The sequence below is a fragment of the Sebastes fasciatus genome, chromosome 9 (genome assembly GCF_043250625.1).
Source record: "Sebastes fasciatus isolate fSebFas1 chromosome 9, fSebFas1.pri, whole genome shotgun sequence".
NCBI classification, from domain to species: Eukaryota; Metazoa; Chordata; class Actinopteri; order Perciformes; family Sebastidae; genus Sebastes; species Sebastes fasciatus.
In genome coordinates, this window is record NC_133803.1 from 14,807,437 (window position 1) to 14,832,606 (window position 25,170).

The window sequence follows — 25,170 nt, forward strand, 5'->3', positions numbered from 1 at the left end:
AATACTTCTAATTCTTTCTCCTGTATCTGTCTTTAAATGGGTTTGATTTTACCCCTTGATTTTAGGACTTGACTGACGCAAGTAAATTTGAAGAATGATGATAAGTCCAGTTAAAAAAAAAATGCTTATTGAGAGAGATGAGATTAATTGATTGACTTCACTGAGAAGTTCCCTGTGCGACAACTTGGCAACACTATTTTCCACTAGTGCATTAACCTTGCTTCACTTTACCTTCTGCGTGTTCACTAAAAGTTCAGACACTGACATTACATTGGAATACCAAGCAGCCAAACTTTATTGTATTCTCCCCGGAGTAGATCAAGGTAGCCGAGATCACGTCCAGCTAAATTAAGCCTATTAATGAGATCTATATTAGGTCACAGCTATCAATGTACCATGGGACAATACAGAATTTACTTGTTGGTGTCTCTGCAGAATTCTCTCCTTTTTCATTACAAGTAGCTCCTGCACTTAGTAGTCAGTCTTTCAGAAACTTTGCTCATGCTTCAAACTTCTTTCCTGGAGTTTTTAACAAGTGGACGAGTGACTAATTTGTGGGTGGCAGCAATCTGGCAGCAGTAGGAAAATCATCCATCTTCTGACAAACAGATAATTGCAATTTTGCGTGAATAAATTCACACATACTCATACAAACATGACAAAATATTAGCAAAGACTCTTGACATATTGAAGACCCATCCAAGTCTATTGAGAAGCATTTCTGTGCTTTGTCGTATTGGTGTAAACACAAAAAACATTATGGAGGACGGAACCTGCCAAAATAAAAAAAATAAAAAATGAATTTATAAATACATGTCATTAAATGTTGCAAAATAATATTAAAAATAAAAGGAGCCATTAATTAATTGATAAAATTGATATTGATATTTCAGTTTTAATTTGCTTCTTTATTTATTTATTTTTGTATTAATTCCCTTATTTATTTACTCTTGTTTAATTTGGTCTTTTATAATTTATGTATTTATTTTTGCATTTGTTTTGTATTTATTTTTAAATGTATTGATTTATTTGTTTGTTTATTTATAAATGTATGTATTTATTTATGCGCAATTTTCCCTTTGCATTTCAACCCTCATTTATTTCTATAACGCCACCAAAAACCCCACACTCACCGCCGCCACACACACACACGGTCTGTCGGACACTCGCTAACGTTTCGCCGGGCTGACAAGAGTACACCTGTTCTCAGAGACCGACCGCAAATAACCAAAACAACATTTAACCGGCGCAAAATCGATGCAACACAACAGATAAACATCGGCCACTGCCATCGGCGAATGTCATCTTATTTGCCGAGAGGCCAATAAATCGGTGCATCCCAAATTACGACTTTAAGTCAAAGAGTTTCTTTGTAGACATTTGTGATGTAATTATGAGAAGTTCTTGCTTCGCTTTTGTATTGCAGCCTATGCAAATTATTTGGTCCCCTTTACAGCAGCACTGAATGTGCTCAAATATTGGTGGCACTATTGTCAGATCAGCTTATTTGTCCTGATGTGGTTCATCACTTGATAAGAAACACACTGTCCAAAAACACACACAGTCATGCCGACCTGAGTCATGTTGAATTTGACAGAAAGCGGAGAAGACGGCTCAGCATGATCTCATACTGTGATGCAGTAAGTAACTGTCCTCTTTGTGTGCACCTTTGACCTCAAACACAAAATGTGTGGGATGCGTTGAAGTGCTTTAGACATGTATTTTGACAGACTTTAAGGTAGATTGGATCTCATCTTTGCAACGATGATGCTGTGAAAAACATACAGCAGATTTGTATTTATATTTCTGGCCTTCCAAACCATTTTACGAGATTGCTGCTGTTAGATTGGCTCGTCTGTCCCACAGCGTTTTGAGTCAGTGGATGATTCCTCTCAACAGTAGTGGGTGTTACAAACTCTGAAGGAAATGGTTTCTGGCAGTTCCAGAAGCAAATTGAGTGCACATTTGTACCAACATTTTGAACACTAGCGTTCATTTGTTTAATTAAATATACTGTATTCAATAAACAACATACTGTATGTACAATCTGCACATGCAAAGATAATTGATAATCTCTGAGGGATGCCATTCAGGCCAATAGTTAGTGTTCTTTAATTTACACTCATTAAATGAACAGTGTGTAACATTTTAGGGGATCTATTAGTAGAAATGGAATATAATATTCAAAACTATGTTTTCATTAGTGTATAATCACCTGAAACTAAGAATTGTTGTGTTTTCGTTAACTTAGAATGAGCCCTTCATATTTACATAGAGAGTGGGTCCTCTGGCGGAGTCCCCCGTGTTCTGCCCTGAGTGCGTTTAAAATGCTAAAAAGACCAAGTTGACTGTTAAAAATGTGTTTGTATTGTTATTCTCAGAAAAGATTGTTGAGCGTTATTTTGAAGGCTGGAAAGATAGTGTAAACAGGAAGCGGGTAACAGGAAGTAGGAAGTATAGAGGAGACCTGAAAACAGAGAAAGAACATGGTGCAGTTGTATAGTTTCTCATGTTGAATCCAGTGTAATCCTGCATATGAATCCCTCAGAAAGCAATGGCTGTAAGTGATATATGTTCTTTACATGCTTGAGAATTGATATTGATGACTTTGATGGCCATTTTTCTAAGATTTGTACAAATGTAATAACTTTGTGTTAACGCTCATAAGATAACTTTACCGCTTATACTTACCTGTTACATACCTATTGAATTATAAGTTAATGGTAGGTTATTTATATTTACCTGTTTTTGTAATAGCAGTTCATTAAGTACATCTTTTGTATTTTCTTTTCTAGTTTCACTCCAATTCAATGTGTCATCTTGACTTGACCTGCTGTGAAAGAAGTCATTAAAGGAGCAAGCACGCTCACTTCCTGGCTCTTGAAAAGGAATTTGGCTGGCTGTTTATTTATGTTAACACTTTGGAAGTAAAACACATACAGAGAACAGTACACCCCGTGTTGGTCTGCAATGTTTTTACAGTAGCCCAAACCAAACACGGGCTCTAGCAAGAGCCATGTGTTTTTACGTTATCTGAATGCTACTGCAGTTCTCCGACACACTTGTGAAACTATGGTAACATGAGCCACAGAGTGCAAAACCGTGGTACTGACAGCCACCGTCTGACTTAGTTTGCTCCTCAAGTAGTGTTATTATGGTAAGGATGGCCTCTGAGCGAGGTGAACGGCGATACCTCGGTTTTGCACTCAGCAGCTCATATTACCGTAGTCTTGGAATGGGAGAGTGAGCAGACGGGTACGCAGTTGGTTGCAATCTGCAACCACACCACTAGATGCCGCCAAATCCTACACACTGTACCTTTAAAAGGACAACATCAGCACAGCATATCAAAATTAGGCCTTTTGTTTTTTGTGATTAGTGACTGGAGGGATACTCATTTGGTTGCAATCTGCAACCACACCACTAGTTGTCAACAATACCTACACTGTACTTTTAACCTAAAGTAACTTTTTACCTCTTTTGTACGAAGAAAAAAGTTATATCCGAACAAAAAATAGGTGTGGCCAACTTTGAATGCCTTGTGTTTGCAAACAGCAACCGACAACTGTTACATATTATACCTTTAAGGTAGGATTGAGTAAACTTTTTACTTACTTTGACCAGATAGTTTGATTTAAATCTAAATTGTCTTGTATGGCTGCTTGTATTTAGACAATATTTAACATTTGCAAATGTTGTTTTCTTTTGTTGAAAATGAAAAACATGTTTATATTCTTCAAGTAATATCACAAGTAAGCCATCTTTTTGGTTTCAGTACCCCATCAAGGTTTTAGGTGGGCGTCTGGCCTAGGGCAACAAAATGAGCCGAGCCCTGGTGGCACCATTTATTATTCAGCAACCAAGAAACAAATTCCTAAAAACATCAGTTTAGCAGGTCATATTTGTTGCTGGCTGCTCACTGTTAAAAAGTTTGATGGAATTTAAATGCAGAAGACAATGTTCAAACTGGAATTAATACAATTATCTGAACATGTGCCTGTGAACATTATGTCACAATCATGCACGTTATTTCAAAGCATGAATTGTCAGTGTGTTCAAAATTACAAGGACTTGAAAGGATGTTCTGGTGGCTGTGATTTTGTAGTTTGTAGTATTTGGTGTAAATGAATATATCAACACTTTTGCGTGCCTATTTTATTAGTTTAAGTTGCAGAGAGTTTCATCATCTTCCAACTCATTGTTTTGTTTTTAATATATACATCAACATCCCTTTCAGTCTGCAGGCAGTTGTTTCCAAAAAAAAAGCTCTAAAAAAAAACACTGTACACTACCTGCTCAAAGACAAAAGTTAACAAATAGCAGGTGAACATAGTGGGTCATTTAGCAGGAGTAAAGGAGTAGCAAGAGTCAGATATTTCCCTCAGGAGTTGGTGGAGACCAAAAACGGAGCTAAAAGTAGACTGTAATTTCAGGTGGCCAGAAATACGACTCCAAAAGAATGATAACGTTGCTCTGTAACTGCTAGATATGTAAATAAGCAACTGTTAAACAGTATGTTTGCCATATCAAATTGAAAGTTGATAATATGTCAATGTTGTGTTTCCAGCTTGTTTGTGCTGCCCCCAAGTGGCAGGTTTGTGATGCAAATGTCCTACTCTCCTCCAAAACATAACATCACAACTCCACATTATTGTATTGGTATTGATATGAATTTCCATCAGTAAGGCAATACTGTGACAATAATGTGTATTAATATACAAAAGTGTCTTATAAAGAAGCATAAACTGTCAATTCCATATCATTTCCAACACTATTGTTAAAAAAATAAAAAATAAATTCACTTTAGGATACTAATTAAGGACTTATGAGTCTGAGATCTTTGCATATTTAAAATGGTATATAGTAGGCCCTATTGTGTCTTTGAAGTGTTTCAAAGTAGAAGTTGTATCAGCAGTGTCCCTCTGAAGAGATTCGAAGAACAAAACATAAATGTTATTAACTCTTGTACAGATTAACAGGCCAGTCAACAGGGGAACAAGATGCTTTATATAAATCAAAGAAAAAGATCATATTGAAGAACAGTGATGAACAGTACCATTATGAATACTAAATAGGGAATTACCATTTCTGAGGGTGAGGGGATAAGTTGGATCATAAGAGTCTTCTTCAATATCTACAGTATTAAAACAAAATACAGAAAAACGTGATTTACATTATGTACTGCACAAAGGTGATGGCATTAAACGTGTTAAATGTATACTGTCCATGTTTGTGTTCATCCATTGATTTAACTATCAAGTTTTTATTCATCCTTCTCTCAGACTCAATAACGAGTAGTGGAAGGGATTATAATTTCCAAAACAGTAATTACATTACAGTCCAAGTAGCGCTGCGTTACTGCGTTACCAGAACAATGTGCCTTGGTAACCGGACATCTCCTTAAAAAAGCAGAATATTGAGTTAAAACCAACCAGTCTTCGTTGTTTTCAGGCGATTAAATGAAGGTAAACATTGAATGGTCAGACGTAACGGCGGTGCGCTCTGGCATGGTACTTCTCAGAGGCTGCAGATTTATCAACATATGTGTCTTGCTGCTTTCAGATGCTGTAGGGATTTCATGAACTGAAGGAGAAGCAGATACTCATCACCCACATTCATTTATAGAGCAATGCAGACTGCGAGTGTAATATAGAAATATAACGATTAACTTAACTAATTACTTTTGATACCAAGTAATGAGTAATATTACGTTTTAAAGGAGTAATAAGTAAAAAGTAACACTTCTTGAGTAACTTGCCCGACACTGCTTAAACTGTGACTCAATATTTTCAGGTTCTCTTTCATGTATTCTTTTGGGACTCCTTGCAGCATGACAGCACTTTTATTGATGCAGGTCTCAGGTGTTCCTGAAATCTGTGGGTCACATCTCTGAGTTACCCCACACATAGGGCCACCTTTGTCCTCACTTTCTACATTGCCTCAAGTCTCTCTCTGTCAGCCTTATTTCTCCAGTTATAGTCAGTCCTCTTTGATGTTGCTGCCGTTTAAGACTATATCAATGATCAATGGTGTTTACTTGGCCGAGTACAACCGTGTTTAGTTGGTACTGTGCTTGTCCATCTGATTGGATCTGGAAATGCTGTAGCCCAGTTTCTACCTTGTGTTATCCATTGATGATTACATTTGTGTCACTAATACATGCCACTGTACGATCCCATGAACTTAATGGTTTCCTTTGGTTTAGGTTCAATTATCTACACCAGAGGTTTTCAAACTGAGGCGAGAGGTGAAGGGAGTCGCGGAACGGGAGGCGTGTCAAACTTCGTACTCCTTCGAGGAGTCCTAAGTCAAATCTTAACACACGTCCACATATCTGTAGATTCAGTGGGGTTTATACCTCTGGATGATATTGTTATCTCTGATGTCCATCGTGAATAAGCAATAAATATATAATAAATAGCAGCATATTTATGCCCATGGATTTGGAATGATATGAATAAGAATCTAATTTTCTACTCAAGCTGTGGCTCAAAGTCCCACAGGACCTTATCTCGTCATTGTCATACACTGATTGTAGCATTTCCCATCTGGACCTGGAAGGGTTCAACTCATACTCGGCACAGGTGTTCTTGTACACTGTTCTCACAACTTGGATGTGCGTTATGTATATTAGATTAGATTAGATTTCCTTATATATATGCTGCTCCACCCAATTCACAGAAAAGGAATTATCTGTGTACTGTGAGTTGCATAATGCAAAGATGCCAGCTCACAAAGATGCCAGCCAGCAAGAGGGGGTCAGGAGCTTATTCAGTGTCAAAAACACCATCCTGAATGAAAACTTTAGCCCCATGAGTACATCGTGGAGGGGTGATAATCCTCTCAGACAGGAGAATACTGATTTAGAAACATGGTTTCTGTATCAGATTCACACTTTAGTGAACGAGGCCTATGAGTTTTGACTGGCAGCAAATGAAAAAAAAAGCTCTAACAATGCCTAAAGGCAGGTGTGTGGACTCAAGTCAGACTCGAGTCACACTTGTGATGAGTTTAAACTTGACAAAATCATAAAAGACTTGCAACTCGACTTGGACTTTAACACCAGTGACTCGTGACCTCACTTGGACTTGAGCCTTTTTATTTGAAAATACTTGATACCTTCCCCCAAGCGTCTCTAGTCTGCCCGTGTCGAAGGCTTTTCGGCCGATTCAGCATGTTGAATCGGCGGAGGAGCCCATCGGTGAAAGAAATCACTCTGTTTGGCTGTTCAGTTTAAACAAATCAGTGCACGAGAAGAGAAATGGAAGTGAGGAAAGCCAGCCAATGAGTAAAGTCGAGAGGAAAAACACAGAATGCTCTAATTTTTCATTTTCATCTCATCTGATCATTCCAATACATGGATATTTTCACAACGATATATGGAATGAAACTAAGTGGTGAGTGATAGCGGTATTAAAATGGTTGGCAAACGCCGCTTTGTTTCATGTATGTATCCTAACAACGGCTTGTATATCCGCCGTCCTCGGTCTTCCGGTTTCTCTTTTTGAATGACGAATACAGACTACCGCCACCTGCTGATGTGGAGAGTCATTTCATCTCACGCAGGCGCAGAACGTACGTGTTAATTGTCCGTCGATTGTAGTCTTTGCAGCGTGTTAAAAAGCAACTTGTCGGTCAAGACAAAAGCGACATGAGGCGATGCAAGAGTCAGCCTTCATCGCGGCTAGTTCTTTGATGTCGACTTGGTGTGTATGGGCCTTAAAGCTCTTGGTGACCTTGCCGAGTGCCAGTCAGTTGCGGATCAACCTGTGCAGTATTGGGTCATAAGACTTCCTGTTGTCAATCCCAATGTCATTTACTTAGTACACTACCAATCTCGATTCATCAGAACAGCCTTCTTCTCACTATGTTTAAACACTGGGTAACTAGTTGTCTGATTTCATATGAAGTCATAAGATTTTTTTTCTTCTTATCTCTCTCATATTGGAGGTAGCCTGTCGAGTATAGCTGTAGCTAAACCTCAGTCTCCCAGTTTCCAAGAGACATTTCCTTTGTGCAGATGTTAAACGATCATGAAGGGGCAGCACAAACACAACTCACAGCCATTATGTATATCAACTGTGATTACATTTACCATTTCAAATTCCATTAAATACACCATGGCATATAATTAGGTTTTCATTTACATAGGCTATGATGACTTAAAATAATCTTTGGATTAGCTTCTGTCCTGAACATGTTGGATGTTAATTGGGTACAGCCATGATGTCGAATGGTTTCCGCTTCTTCTTGCCAGTGATTTCAGATCATTGTTATGAAGACACACTGGGTTGTGTGGTCATTTTTACAGAAACTGTGTGATCCTCTCAAACACCATAAGTCAATAACAACATTATTATAATTATTTTTCATTATTGATTATTATTTTCAACTATCCAATTACTCCAATAGTTTATAACACATCAGAAAATAGTTTAAAAATTACCAGCTAAGTTGATATCTTTGAATTGCTTGTTTTGTCTAAACAACATTGAAAACCCCAGAAATATTTTTTTTCCAATATATTATAACAGAGAAAATCCAGGACGTTCTCATTTCCAGGGCGTCAAATACCGAGGCTTTGTCACGGCCATTGGCGTGTGATACCGCCGCACAAGGCACACTGTAGCATCAGTATGAGATGCACCGGGCTTTCCATTAACTACAATGTAATCCCATCCATGGCAATAGTAAACGCTCCAAGAAAGTACGCCGGGAGTGTGGTGACGTAGTTTAAAGAGTGAAAAGACACACACCGGGCAGGCAGGAGGGAAGGTGGATGGGTCCGACAAACACAAAACTTTCATCCAAGAGAGCGCTGTTCATGTCCCGTGCATTAAGTTTCATTTTCATGTTACAATCAGCTGTTCATTGGTGTCCTGTGTTCACAACTAAGTGGTTTTGATGCCAAAAATAAAGTGATGCCAAAGGGCATTTAAAAGTGACAGTATGCAAATCCTCACATTTGTCAACCTTGATAGAAAATAAAATATATAGCATTGTTTGCTTGGTAAATGACTTTAATTGAATGAATTAATTAATTGAATGATTGATTATCAAAATTGCTGCCTGTTCATTTTCTGTTCATTGACAAATCCATTAATCAAATGCATCAATTCATTAATCACGTCAGCTCTAACTGTAGTGTTGTCACTTAATTTCCTGTGTGACTGACCATTTTTTAGTATCAATTCAGCCGAGAAAATAATCCACCGATTGGCAGATTATTACTCGATTAAATGGTTTGGTTAAGAAATAGTGAAAAAAATTGTGGAAAAAAAATGCCGAAAGTTATTTCTCCAAGGCCAAGGGACAACTTCAATAAACTGTCACAAAACCCAAAGATATTCAATATACTATCAGATATGATGAAGAAAAGCAGCAAATCGTCACACTTGTGAAGCTGGAAGCAGAGACTGTTTGGTGTTTTTGTCTGAAAAACGATTGAATTAATCATAAGAATAGCTACCGATTATTTTTCTGAGGAAGAAATCCACTAATCGCGCTTTTCACTTTTTGTTTTATATTATATCTAAATCATTATACCACGGATATGACTGTTTGCAACTGACTTTTTTTTTTACAATTTCTCTCATCACTGTCACCTCCTCCGCTGCAAATAAAGTTGGTGCCAGAACTGATTTAGGCCTGTATGGAAATATGTAATATTTTGATGTTTCTCCACACTAAAAGACCTTTAAAGAATGGTCTCTGACAGCTCTCTCTGACACACGCGAGCATGGCGACTGTGGCATTAATGATTAAAATGAATGAAAAATGGAACAGCGTAGAGGACTAATCAGGGGAATGGATAGGCTGTCTGTAGCATTCTGCTCCACTACCCACCGGTCAACTCAATCAGCTTTCAAAGGGAGGGGGAAATAAGCACACACAAGCTCTCTATTGACTGCCAAGCATCACCATAGCAACACTCAGTCTTCTTTTCCCATTTTCTCTTTTTATCTGTGTTGCTACAAATCTTTTTAGAGACCACTTTCATTAACATGCCTTTGTAATTATTGTCTTTTTTTCCAGTGCAGAAACATTTTAATTGCAGCTTCAAATAGGGTCCCTTTTCACTTGATTTGTTTGTTGCTCAGCGCTTTGATATGTTTTGCTCTGTATTCGTGTTCCTTATAAAATATACCCACAGTATCTCTGCCAGCTGCGCCGAGTATGGTCAATACAACACACCTTGTTAAACTTTTAAGAAAACGAACACAAAGAAAATACAAAGAAAAGCTGACAATGTGTATATCCCTGGCACGTACAAGCTACATTTTTAAAAAAAGTGTATGATATAGCAGTGCTCTTTAGGATCCTTAGTTCTAAAATTGAGATGGATGCTGCAAAATACTACATAGGAATGCTTTTAAATTAACATTGTTAAATGCTGGTTTTTAGGAGTATCTTCTCAGTGAAAGTAAAATAGAATTATGGAAACAGATGTGGGGGCACAGATAACAGAATAGCAGCCTTTCAGAAACTATAATCATCCAATCTTTTTTATAAAATATGGTGAAAGTGCAGAGTCAGATCTATAACAAATGAGACAAAATAGTCTTTTCAGACTCCGCAGAAACAAAGAAAACTAGACAATTGACTGAGCAAGGGAGAAAAAGACAGCCATGGTCACTGATATCCTGGTATAATGCATCCCCCTAGTTTCTCGTTATCACTTAATAGGTATAGTGTTTACTCAGGAACTGAGTTTCATTTGTCTGGATAATGAACCAGCAGCAATACTGCTGAATTAACACTGCAGTGCACAGAAGTCCTCAACAGAGTCAAATACCTTGAACTGCATTTGTTCAAGCATCAAAAGATATTGAAAAAATGTCTCTGCTGCTTTATGTTTTTTCATCAGTCATTTTGCTGATTGAAGCACTTATAATTTAAATCAGGAAAATATCCTCCATCTCAGTTGAAAAAGTTGAATCATACACTTCTAGGGACTTTTACTTTGGAAAAGAAATCTAAATTGATACAGTAAAATGTTTGATTTTCAGCATGTATGTAGTCAGAGATGCCATGAAGTCAAATAAATCAGTCATTGTCAGGCATTATTTATTACATTTTTCCAGTAACCAAAACAGAATAAAGACACCACAATGAAGTGGTATTTTCTTTTTAATTTATTAGGGTTAGTGATGTTTTATACTTCTGGTGAATCACCATACATGATTTTATATATATATACAGTTCCCTTTGTTAACACCTTATTTTGAAAACCAGACGTAGTCACACGTGTATACTTCCGCTAACTTCTCCAAGTCCATCTCTAGCTCTACCGTCAGCTCCGTTCTCTTTATACATCCATGGTCAGCCCCATCGGGGCCGTTTGAATGCATTTAACTTAAATATCAGTATATGGGTGCTCTACAGTTGTAGCGTTGGCTGACCCACCCCTAGCAGAAATACAGCAATCACATTTCAAAGTAATCCACCAGGAATGTGAACGTCTTGTCGGATGACGTCGCGTTGCACATCCCCTGCATTGGTTTGCCGGAGCCCCCTTTTCAGATCGACAAATCTAAGCTTTAGTAGTTATACTGACGGAATTAGTTCTGTGGAAATATACATTATACTGAATTAATCAAGGCAACAGGTTAACATTTAGAATTTTCAAAAACATCAACTTCAAAAATGGGAACAGATGAGCCATAATACTAAAATATGATCAAATATATATATATATTAAAAAAAAGTGAATCAGAAATAAATCTCTCACTTAAACCCATTTCAAATAAAGGCCTCATTCTCTCCTTCCAGCTGAGGTAAATAATTTGATAATGTGTGGCAGTGATGTGCTTTGGGCACTTTTAAACTTCATTTGAAAATTGCCCATTTCTAACTCTAAGCCTCTGATGGCTGATGAAAGATCTGGTAGGGTAGATGCCATTGCCGTTGTCAAGAGTCCACAGTCGGGTACACAGTAATTTCCCCTGGCAAACATGCACAGGTCTCTCTGCCCGCTGTGTAGGCGACACTCAGCCGCACTGCACCTCAATGGCCACCGAAATGGCATGGATTACTAAAGGATGCAGTCTGACAGGGCTGACAGCGTGCACTCTCCACCTCAGATGTGCCTCCCGATTCCCAATCACCCGAGAATATATGCAGTGGCTGTGGTGTTAAACCAATGTTTTATATGCAATACCTGTGCAGTCTTGAGGCAATTCGCATTTAGAGAGATGTCAGGCAGAGTGCGCCCGGTGGGGATGCCTCCTGTTTGCAGCAGATTCAATTAGATCAGCACATACTGTATTCTCTTTGGAATGATGGGCTGGATTGCGAGGAGCACTGTCAGCGAGATAAAGGATTGGTTTTTGTACACGTTTAGGATTTCTGATCATCAGTTTATCCAGTGGGAAATTGATACTGCTGCTGCAAAAACCAAAATGACCCATGCAGGTGCTTATAGAGAGCAAATGGATACTGTCCGACATAAAGTGGGGAAAGAAGTGGTGGCAAGACAAAAGAAAGGGTATTATGGGCTTTACTGATTAGCAACTGATGCCAAGAACATTGTGTACACCAGTTTCAGTGGTGTGACAGTCTCTATTCTGAGTCTTTGATGATGAAACACTGGGAGGAATTAGTTTGTGGTTTTCAGATACACAGCAATGATTTAAAGAAAGAAGGTTTATTGATTTATGTGCCTGGATTAACTGGATGTGTCAGCTTGAAGTATTATTTAAATGATTAAAATCAGCATTGAGAGAAAAAAAATGGGACTTAAATTTGTTCCGACATCCTTTTGAAATGGGATTCAGTATCATGAAACAATAAACATTTTATCACTAATGATGACTACTGCTAAATCAATCAAACACTAACCTGTAAAAGTGGAAAGGATTCCAGTTAAAAAGGTGAAAAAAAAGATTTCTCAGGAGGAAGCAAGTGTGTGTTTGAGTAACAATCACCTGAAACAAAAAAGCAATAAAGATTCCTCCGTGGTGACATGATTTGCACGGATATTAGGTATTGATTATACTTGGAAACATGGAAGTTGTTTCTGTAGAACTGGTTACTGTTACTTCAAGCTGTGACTGATGCCTTGTTACACAATGTAGAGTTCAGCTTGCAAGAGAATTCTCAGAAATGTAATTTCCAGAGCAGTCGGTACTGTCTTTTTAAGCTGGGCAATGTTGGAAACTGTGACAACTTTCAGATTGTATGTGAGACAATGTTGAAAGGTGCATATCTGCATATTGACTGAGCCAGCTCAGTGTCCTGATGACCTTTTGATTACATAAACTCTGTGCCTGAGCCTGTGGTTTAACCCCTTTTAGCTTGGGAATGATATTAATTGACTTTGCATTACATCCAATCAATTTAAATTCTGATGGTGTTCGCTCCTGCTGCACATAATTTTTGTTAAGCCCAGTAAGGAGTACACTTCACTGACCTCTGTGTTTGTGACTCAAGTGTACACATCTTAAGTGCTTTCTGTTAATGAGGAAACAACCAGAGAACACAAACACAAATGCTACTGCTTAATGTTTACGTCAGTTAATTACAGCATGCTTCTCTATTATCACCTTAAGCCCTTGCAAACTAGTAATTAAGGCTGTCAATCAATTAAAATACGAATCGCGATTGATCGCATGATTGTCCATAGTTACTCACGATTAATCGCACATTTTCTTTATCTGTTCAAAATGTACCTTTAAGGGACTCTATGTAAGAAACAGTACCTTTAAAAGGGAGATTTGTCAAGTATTTAATACTCTTATTAACATGCGAGTGGGCAAATATGCTTGCTTTATGCAAATACATTGTAGTTCTTTTCAATAAGCAAATGAAGACACCGTTTTCTTGAGTTCCTTTACTCTGTTTAATGAGAGAATGTGACCTCCAGTCTGCAAAGTGGAATCAGAAAAAGTAATTTCACTTGATTTCCCCCTGCGCTTTTATACACTTTCGATATGGCCTTTGTCACTCCTTAACCTTGAACCATCAGAGACCCATGCAAGTGTCTACACATAAAAAACAGGACAGACAGAGGTCCAATGTAGTTCACACAGGACACAGAGAACATGTTCTACCTTCTACACAGTGGTAAATAAGATATTATAACAGTAAAAAGGCTGATTATACACTACAATATGTATATATTTATTATTGGTAATCAATTAAAAGACAAAAAATGACAAATATTGTCCAGAAACCCTCACAGGTACTGCATTTAGCATAAAAAATATGCTCTAATCATAACATGGTAAACTCAAGCCCAACAGGCAACAACAGGTGTCAGTGTGTCAGTGTGCTGACTTGAGTATGACTTGCCCCAAACTGCATGTGATTATCATAAAGTGGGCATGTCTGTAAAGGGGAGACTCGTGGGTACCCATAGAACCCATTTTCATTCACATATCTTGAGGTCAGAGGTCAAGGGACCCCTTTGAATATGGCCATGCCAGTTTTTCCTCATACCAATTCCTTAGGTTTTCTAGTTTCATATGATACAAGTATCTTCACTCTAGCTTTAAAACTGAAACCACTACAACTTAAAAAATCACAAGTTGCGTTAATGCGTTAAAGAAAATAGTGGCGTTAAAACAAATTTGAGGTAACGCGTTAATATTGCGTTAACTTTGTCAGAAACAACTTCCATGTTTCCATGTATAATCAATATCTAATATCCGTGCAAATCATGTCACCACGGAGGAATCTTTACTGCTTTTTTTGTTTCAGGTGATTGTTACTCAAACACACACTTGCTTCCTCCTGAGAAATCTTTTTTTTCACCTTTTTAGCTGGAATCCTTTCCACTTTTACAGGTTAGTGTTTGATTGATTTAGCAGTAGTCATCATTAGTGATAAAATGACAAAATGTTTATTGTTTCATGATACTGAATCCCATTTCAAAAGGATGTCGGAACAAATTTAAGTCCCATTTTTTTCTCTCTCAATGTTGATTTCAATCATTTAAATAATACTTCAAGCTGACACATCCAGTTAATCCAGGCATATAAATCAATAAACCTGTTTTCTTTAAATCATTGCTGTGTATCTGAAAACCAAAAAGTAATTCCTCCCAGTGTTTCATCATCAAAGACTCAGAATAGAGACTGTCACACCACTGAAACTGGTGTACACAATGTTCTTGGCATCAGATGCTAATCAGTAAAGCCCATAATACCCTTTCTTTTGCTGCCACCACTTCTTTCCCCACTTTATGTCGGACAGTATCCATTTGCTCTCTATAAGCACCTGCATGGGTCATTTTGGTTTTTGCATATGATGCTTCAACTGAGCCCGCTACAACCTCAAAATCGCAAGTTGCGTTAAAGAAATTAGTGGCGTTAAAACTAATTAGCATTGACGCGTTATCGGTTAACTTTGACCACACTACTATTAATTATCTATAACATTGAATATTTGGGAATAAATAACAAACGATCAAAGTTAAGACATCTTTTTGTACTATTTATTAAGAGTTTAACGTAACAAAAAACTCAGCTAATGCTGGGCAAACACTACAGGAGAATCACTCCAATTTTGGGCCCCGATTACCCCCTCCCGACAATGGTCAAAGCCACAATTTTTTAAAGTGTTTATTTAATGTGTCTCCACGACTTCATCCATATTTTTTTTCTTTGTCAATTTTCAATACAAAGTAGTGGAAAAACTAACATTGCTAATTCTTCCTCCCCGTTGTCCGCCACTAAAGTCACGTTTGATCGTGGGCGATATTGCGAAATCTGCTTGCTGAGAGTCAGGACTCTTGTTATTCATGAATGGAATCTGTTAATGTATGATGTGCTCTTTTGGCCAAATCGTTGCTCTCCACACACTATAGGAACAAAACTGTTAGATTTAACTTAACATGTCATTATGTGAGAGGGGTCTCTCATATTTCCTGCATTGATTAGGTGTGGGCCAGCCTTAATCTGCTTCATCAGGACTGTGAGGATGTGATTTGTTCATATTTGACTCACTAAACTGCTCACTGGTCCTCTTGAGAAGAAAATCAGAAATCTCAAATGTTACATAAAAATTAAAATATATATATAGTGAGAAACTGACTGAAAAAATATGTCGTCAGGGCATTTTACTGCACAAAATGAAAGGTCTAATGTTAATATGATGTGCTAACGTTGTAATTTAAATGGCAAATATGTGAACTGTGCAAGGATTTCATTTTGAAAAATGTCCACGGATGTAACATGGCCTTGTCTGTGTACATTTGCTACCTTTCATATCTTGAAAAGTGTTCCATTAGCAACAGTGTTGACCCCAAAAAAAAATTCTTTAAAAGGGCTGTTAGCAGAAAATGACACAAAAGGAGTGACAAGGTGTAAAAGGAAGCACATAGTGGAAGAAAAAACAGCACTCACAACACTGATAACTATTCAAGTGATAATTGCCATGTTTTTACCTCTCCAATGTAGTATTTATGGTATTTAATAACTGGTATGGTTTTGTGAGAACAGTCAACACTCATTTATTAAAAGTGCTAAACACCTGCAGGCTATGCAAAGAAATTCAAGAAGATTAAAAGTCTTTTAATCTGCATGTTGAAACATTGACATTGTCTTGCTTTGCTGCAAATTAAGTACCGCCTTAAGTAAAGAGGCCACAATATTGCAATTCATGCAATAACAATAACTTAATTTAAAGCTTATCTATAGCTTACTACAAAGAGTACTTTTTGAAAACTATATTTTCCATCACACACTTCAGGAAAAAAAGAGTGGATGTTTGACTAAGTGGACGGTATATTTTTCTGCAGTTCAGTGAGACTAGTCAGGTGAAAATACAAAATAGACAAACATACATCTAAAGCTCTTTGTCTCTGCCACAGGGGAAAATCAATCCATCACTTCACCTTTATTACAACTCTTCTTTGCTTCATGAACTTTTGAATATGAAACAAGCAGCCCGTGGGACATTGGGACAACAAAACACCCTGTCACTCTTCAAGATAAATACAGAATAACTGTAAACGTGGGCACAATAAAGTAGATACAGTAGAAGTCACTGCAGATGTCCTTCAAATTCGTTTTTCTACACATAGACCATATTTTCTAGTATCTTTTTTGAGCATGAACAAAATTGTTCAATCAGTTAAAAGGCAGAGGTGGGACCAAGTCATTGTTTTGCAAGTCACAAGAAAGTCTCAAGTCTTTGCACTCAAGTCCCAAGTCCTAAACTTTGAGTTTTGAGTCTTAAACAAGTCATAATGCGCTCTTTCACCAAATGTAATACCATTTTAATAACAGAATAACTGGTGCCAAGTCATCATTTTCCACAGTGACAATACACGGATACCAGCTGCGCTTTCTGCTCTCTCTTGACAAACACACACTGCTATTTATTTTTTAACAAAAATCTAAAATGTTATACCTTCAATGTTGCTTACATTTTCCCCCGTGATGTCAAATTTGATTGAATATTGATATTTTTAGGTATTGTATCAAAGTTAGAAATTTCAGTATTGTGACAACACTAGTGCCAACTGGCGCTCAGTAACGTAACGTTAGCGCTTCGTGGTTTTCTCCTGCAAGCCGTAAATTGATTGGATGCTGTCAGATTGGTTCAAACAAAGTGGATCTGGGGAATTAAATGTAAGATAATCAAAATGCAAGTGCCAATAATATTCACCAAAAAAATTAAGAGGCCAGAGTTCAACAAATAAACACCACTTTTCGGGGATTCAGCAATAAACAACAAAAGAAAGAAATTCAGTTTCTTCAGTTCAAAAGCTCATTAAGAGCTCATATTGTATCTTCCAGTTTTTAAGTAAACAATGCCAGACTTCCTGGCAAACAGTCGTCTGACATTTGGATTTAATTTCACATACATTACAGAAACAAATGGACTGGTTCTCCATATGGCAATATATAATTTCTGTTTACCCTGTAACATCTATTGCATGCCTCCTCCGTTGCTCTTCCTGAGGTTTCTTCCTTTTATTGTAGTTCAAGGATTTTTTTTTTTTGGAATATGTAAATAAATTTACTTGACTAGTAAATTTCAAAGATATTCAAAAAACATCCTTTTTTAAGCAAATGACAGTAATGAAAATGGACGAAAACAAAATTAAATTCTCAGTAATGGCCAATGACAATGTGACGAAATGAAAAAAACAAAGTGAATACATTTTGTTTTCTCAAAAAATCCCCACAACTCAATCATACTTTTGTACCAGCAGTCCCAGTAGCCACATTTGCAACCCTTAAAAGGTCCAGTGTGTAGGATCTGGTGGTATCTAGCTGTAAGGTGAGGAGATTGCAACCAACTGAAGCCTCTCCCATATGACAAGCGTGTTGGAGAGCTACGGTGGCTGACGTGAAAATACGAATAGCCCTCTGTAGAGCCATTTGGAGCAGAGCCAGTGCGTAGAGTGTGTGTGTGTGTGTACGTGTGAAAGTGAGTGGTGAAGCAAGAGAGAGGCAGAGCGGCGGCGGCGACGGGAGCGAGTAACGTTATCGACTCCGGACCAATCAGGAAAAGTCAACAGTGTTTGGTTTGTCCGTTCTGGGCTACTGTAGAGACATGGCGATGCAACATGGTGGACTCCGTAGAGGGAGGACCCGCTCCCTATGTAGATATAAACGGCTCATTCTAAGGTAACAAAAGCACAAGTATTCAAATTGTCAGGTGATTATACACTAAAGAAAACATACTTATTAATATCATATACCATTTCTGCCATTAGATACCCCTAATTGTTACACACTGTTCCTTTAAATTGGCCAGATTTTCTCTACCCCATTGATTGACAGACATTTTCACTCTATGGTAGATCAACTGTATCATCATGTGAAATTCACTGGTGCCAAAAACTTCATTGAGAGCACATATTGAATCCTGCCGTTGGTAAATAAACGATATCGGGCTCCCTCGCCAAAAGCCGCCTGACATTTGGCTTTAATTTCACATACATTACAGAAACAAATAGACTGTAGGATGAACTGGAGTTTACAGCCAGCTGTGAGCATCACCCGGGAGGAGGCCAATGTAAAGAGACTGCTGGACAAATGCAACAACTATTGTAAGGACGTTTAGAAGCAGAAGCTGCAGGAAGTATGTGTTTTCTCCCCAGCGACTGCACAACCAGATGGTGTAACGCCGTCAACACGGATCCCGGCTCCCTTCAGGTCAAAGAAACACTCTGTGAGTTGGCTAACGAAGAGAGGACTGATGCAGTCCTCTTTGCCGGCGAGTGGCAAAAACTAGAAGCTCTCAAAGAGCTCCTCCTGCTTTCCGCGGAGCATACAAAATGCTGCAGAGCGACAGCATGTCCCTGCTTTGTTTCACCTCACCAGCCACCTGTCAGAATTCCGTGGGAGCACAAGAGACAGAGACTTATAATGAGAAATGAAAACAGCTACGTGTCAGAAATTCTACCAGTTTCTGAACACAGAGGAGAAGAGTTTCTCCCCACTCGCAGCAGCAGCGGCAGCATGTTTCCTTGATCCTGCAGTGGCAGTTAATGAAAACGGTTGGTTCAAGGAACCGCTGCGCAGTACTGAAGAGTACCTCATCTTAAGTGCCAACTGCTTGACAAGGAAATCTAGACTAGTCAGATACATAGCTGTAAATGTCAAGAACATTAACAGAAATTAATATCCTAATCCTTATTTGTGACTACGTCTGCTTGTGTGCAGTGGAGTTAATGAATGCTGCACATTATCTTGCAGTCCTGACGCTTGGGTGTAACAGTCGTCAACAGCCGTTGAGATATTATAAAGAGCATTTTTCACTATTTTCTGGGTTCCTGGAACAGTTATATCAGTCTAAAGAAATGGCAACTGTCTCTGGAAGATGTTTTTGAGTGTAGCTAGCTATATGTTCTCACATTAGCTCCGTGAGTTGGCTAAAAAAACAACATCTCCTGTCTATACAGACGCTGTCTATATATAATATTATATATAAATGTATATTTTCCCCTTCATTTAAAAAAAAAAAAAATTAAAAATCTGTCCACGTGACCTTCGTTTTATAAAATCCACACTCAAACTCAAAAACGACTCCGAACGCTCGCCGTAATATTTACATGTCACCACAAGTGAGATCACAAGTTAAGGGTCAAGGAATTTTGTTACCACCCTTCTCACTCCCTTTCCTTCGGCTTCATTACAGTCAGTTTGATATCAGTTATTGTTGGTGGGAGGCTGGGATTCATCACTCTGCTCATCAACTGTCTCTTTACATGCATAAATGAGGAAAGGGAGGTCATTCAGGTTTATGTCCATAGTCCTTCTGAGTGCTCCAAACCTCGCAAAAGCCAATTCAATCATCATCTGGCCTCGACATGTTTAATGTGTTCCCTGCTTTGGCCTACTGTGACTCGAACATTTTTCAAATGTAAAGTAGAAAAATAGTCCGAGCAGCGCTAAAAAAAACGTAAAAAAAACGGTAGTTATTATCTTTGTTATTGTTTCTGGCGCATGCTCATTACACAAAGCAACAATGGGCATGCGCGAAATGAGAACAGGACGTCATTGTTTCCCCAAACACCGATACAAAGTAACCCGAGTTTTTAAAAATCGGCACCTTCGAAGGCGGTTTTGTGAACCCATAACTCTGATTGCGCGTGGACGAGAGGTCAAAACGTAGAGAACAATATCTGTATACATGGCTTAAGTATGATGAGGAAAAATGTAAGCTGTTATTTCACTTACCTACAAATGTGTTTGTATTTTCCATCAGTATGTTTGACAACACTACCAGAGAAAATTCCAAGAACGAGCAGGACAGAGCCACTAGCATTATCCTAAACTCTGTCCACACAGTGAGGACATCGGCTGCTACAAAAGTTTTTTTTTTAACGTAACCTGTAACCTAGATAGTGGTGTGTTCCTAGGCCTTGGAAGCAAGGATTGGTTGCTACTTGCTAGTACAGTAAGCTGGTGAGCCAGACATTTGCAGCTCATGTTTGAGTAGATAATTAGACTTTTAAATCCATTCCTCACACTTTTGCTCTCAGGAAGAAAACTGTATTAACCCCATTTGTCTCAATTAAATTTGGGCATTGGGTAACTGTTCTGCACACAGGAGGTGATGAATTACACATTTCTAACTGAAAGACAACACGGTCTTCAGGGAGAAAACCATCCATCCATCCATCTGCAACCGCTTATCCCGTTAGGGGTCGCGGGGGGGCTGGAGCCGATCCCAGCCGACATTGGGCGAAGGCAGGGTACACCCTGGACAGGTCGCCAGTCCATCGCAGGGCTGACACATAGAGACAGACAACCATTCACGCTCACACTCACGGGCAATTTAGAGTCCACAATTAACCTAACCTGCATGTCTTTGGACTGTGGGAGGAAACCGGAGTACCCGGAGAAAACCCACGCTAACACGGGGAGAACATGCAAACTCCACACAGAAGGGTCCCAAGCCGGATTCGAAAGGGAGAAAACCATCTGCCAAAAAGAAAAATCATCAACACTGATCTTTTGATACTCTCATCTTCACACACTGAGTGACTGAATTTAAAGTCCACAAAAGCTAATTGTTGTTCAGTCATCTCTTACAACCATTTTTTGAGATCGCAATGAGCAGAAGCTCTCCGCTGATGAAGCTAGAAATGAGCGTGTCCCACTAACTTCCCTTTGGCATTCATGAGAATCACTTTGACAGCCAAAGTACTGTTCCCTACAACCATCTCATTACCTCACTAGTAATTTAAAAGCAATAGTTTGGTTATAATTAGCGAGTACTGTTGCGAGGTACATTATCCGAGCCAGTGTTAGATGCCTGGCCCCGAGTTAAACTCCCTCGGTTGACACAACAGCACATTATTTCCAAGGTCTACAGCAAAACTGTCTTTTCTGGGTATCAATAATTTGTCAGAGAGCAGTGTTCCGTCTAACAGTGACTCCCAAATTATTCCTTTGAAGTGGATTGTGAAGCTGTTGCCTTCTGCCTCCCCTGACAATACCCCTCTCCGTCTCCATCTCTTATTGTCTCCCGGTTTCTCGTCCTCCCTCTCGCTCCATCTCTTCACAGATCATTATGTTAGAATTATTGCTCGCTAGCGCTCTGCTCCCCATCTGTCCCCCCGCTTAAGTTCGGGTGGCCGACAACAGCCGTGTTCGCGGTCCCCGCGGGCGAGGCTGAGCTGGGGTAAAGTGGCTTATGGCTCACTAGTGTCCCCCTCTCCCTCCCACCCGTACTCCGCTCATTAGAACAAAAGGATAAAACACAAGGCGTGCAGAGTTAACTGGCAAAGCATTAAATTATCGACGAGAGCCATACGAATTGGAATTAGCTGACTTTCACAGAGTGGTAATTAAAGCAAGAGGCTGTCATCTGAAGTTAGCTATTTCATTAAGCACAAGCGGCACAGTCACAGAGGCTGAGGAGGCGAAGAGAGGGCAGCCGGGCCAGACCTGCTCTCACACAGGCCACAGACGACTACCTTCAGAGGGGAAGTGTGTGTGTGTGTGCAGGGTGTAGTGGTCTGCTCTAATTATTGTATGCTAATGGATCCTTGCTGCTGATTAATTAATAGATAACAAATATATACACAATAAAAAATAAATATATATATATATCTACTATCATTAGACTCTGTTCGTTTGCCATTTCACATTAAATGTGTCTGCTGCTTTACAGCTTACACTCTCTCCGTTTGAGCCACACTTTATTACAGGGCCGCCTTAAAGCACAGGCTATAGGCCAACTTGTGGGGGGCGCTGGTTGCCCTCTAAAAAAAAAAGAAACATTTTAAAAATAAAAAATAAAAATGCTGTTGGGTGCCCTTAACAAATAAATACACAAGGGGAAAAAAAAAAGAAATACACTGTTCTGTTCATCCCTGTAACTCTCTTTCTCACACCAATAATATCAGGGACCAATTGTTTATTTATACTATGATTAGGGCTATCAATTGTAACATCATTTAATCTTGGTTAATCGCATGATTGTCCATAGTTAATGGCGATCAATCGCAAATGAATCACACATTTTTTTATCTGTTCAAAATGTACCTTAAAGGGAGATTTGTCAAGTATTTAATACTCTTCACATGTCTGTAAAGGGAAGACTTGTGGGTACCCATAGAATCCATTTTCATTCACATATCTTGAGGTCAGAGGTAAATGGACCCCATTGAAATGACCATGACATTTTTTCCTTGCCAAATTTAGTTTGGAGCGTTGTTTAGCCTCCTTCGCGACAAGTGTCATGGTTGGTACCAATGGAGCCCGTTACAACCTCCGAAAGATTGCGTTAACACGTTATTATCGCGTTGACTTTAACAGCCCTAATTTATTATAAATTCAGTTAGTTATGAAAATAAAAATCTTAACTTTTTTCTTAAAACCATTGTGATGTCTGATGTGTGTTGCGGTTTACGGGGCTAGGGTCCGGGTTCTGGGGGGCTGAACCCTGTCCCTAGGGCACCAGAAGGGCTACAGCCGGCCCCGCTTTATTATGACACAAATTCATGTATTTGATTTACTCACATTTGTTGTTGTTCAACTTGATCAGCTTATTATTGTTATAATTTATTATCCTGCATACAGGTAATGTGTAATACAATTATTTACAATGCTGTAAACATCATGTGAACGACAACATATTGGAAGATGACTGGGTGAACAATTGCACAATTGCAATTATGGTCTGTCTGCATTTCATGAATATTTAATCTTTTTTAAAAGGTGGTGGGATATTACAGAACGTGTTTCCTGACTGACTGACAGGCGACAGCGCAAAAGCCAGTTTCTACAATTAACCTTATTGATGTTTCTTTTGAATGTGTCTCTTTATTGAGGGAAAGACGATTATTTAATAAATTATTCACTAATATAATTAGCATTTTATACATTTTTTATTAATTGCATGATATTAAATGGAATTTGAATGAAACACTTCATGCATTTATAAGTGGAGCAGCACCCTTTGGGTTCCTCACACTGTTGTGTTCTTTTAGAAATAAATGGATGGTGATATAATTAATCTCCAAATATTTTTGATTTACCATTTGAGTCACTTTTCAAACAAAAATACCCAACACTTCTGATTCTACCTTCTTAAATGTGAGGATTTGCTGCTTTCCGTTGCTTTAAATGATTATATACAGAATATCTTTGGGTCTTTTTATTTGAACAAAACAACCAATCTGAATATATCTGCATGGGCTCTGGGAAATAGACAGCATTTCAGCATTAGCATTTTATAAACAAAATAATTAAATAAGAGACTGAGAAAATGATCGTCACATTAAATCGACAATGAAAATAATTAGAGCTGCAACAATTTGTACATTTGTAAACTGAATATTTTGGGGTTTTGGATAGTTGGTCACACAAAACAAGACATTAGAAGAAGTCACTATGACGGGGCTCTGGTAACTGTGATGGACATTTTTCACTATTTTCTGACATATTATCGACAAAACAACTAATCTATTCGAACAAGAAAATAATCAGCAACTATTTTGATGATGAATAAACGATTAATGATTAAAATGCGATTGATCGTATGTTTGTGCACAGTTAATCACACATTTTTTATCAGTTCATAATGTAACTTAAATAGATATTTTTCAAGTATTTTATCCTCTTATCAACATGGGAGTGGGGAAATATGCTACTTTATGCAAATTTATGTATATATTCATTATTGGAAACCAATTAACAACACAAAACAATGACAAATATTGTCCAGAAACCCTCACAGGTACTGCATTAGCATTACAAAAATATGCTCAAATCATAACATGGCAAACTCAAGCCCAACAGGCAACAACAGCTGTCAGTGTGTCAGTGTGCTGACTTGACTATGACTGCATGTGATTATCATAAAGTGGGCATGTCTGTAAAGGGGAGACTCGTAAGTAAACATTGAACCCATTATAACGCTCAATACGCAAGTATTGAGTGTTATTTAAACTCCTTCCCAACAAGCTATGACATGGTTGGTACCAATGGATTCCGTAGGCTTTTTTAGTTTCATATGATGCCTAAGCTTTAAAACTGAACCCGATACAACCTCCAAAAGGTTGATTGCGTTAATGCGTTAAAGAAATCAGTGGCGTTAAAACAAATTTACGTCAACGCCTTATTATCGCCTTAACTCCGACAGCCCTAAAAATAAATACTGCTCTGTGAATTGCTTCTTCAGGGGAAGTCATGGTCTCAAGTTTTTGGAGAAAGACACTCTGTGGAGGTGAGAGCCAGACCAATCAAAACGTTTTAC

The 25,170-nt window shown here is 38.4% G+C and overlaps 1 long non-coding RNA gene across 1 annotated transcript; it reads left to right on the forward strand.

Annotated features, from left to right (window-relative positions):
* Positions 1-2,308: 2,308 nt before the first annotated feature.
* LOC141773498 (uncharacterized) lies at positions 2,309-2,887 on the forward strand. Its single transcript, XR_012595134.1, has 2 exons — positions 2,309-2,560; positions 2,796-2,887. It is a non-coding gene; the product is annotated as an uncharacterized LOC141773498 (long non-coding RNA).
* The last annotated feature ends 22,283 nt before the right edge of the window (positions 2,888-25,170 follow it).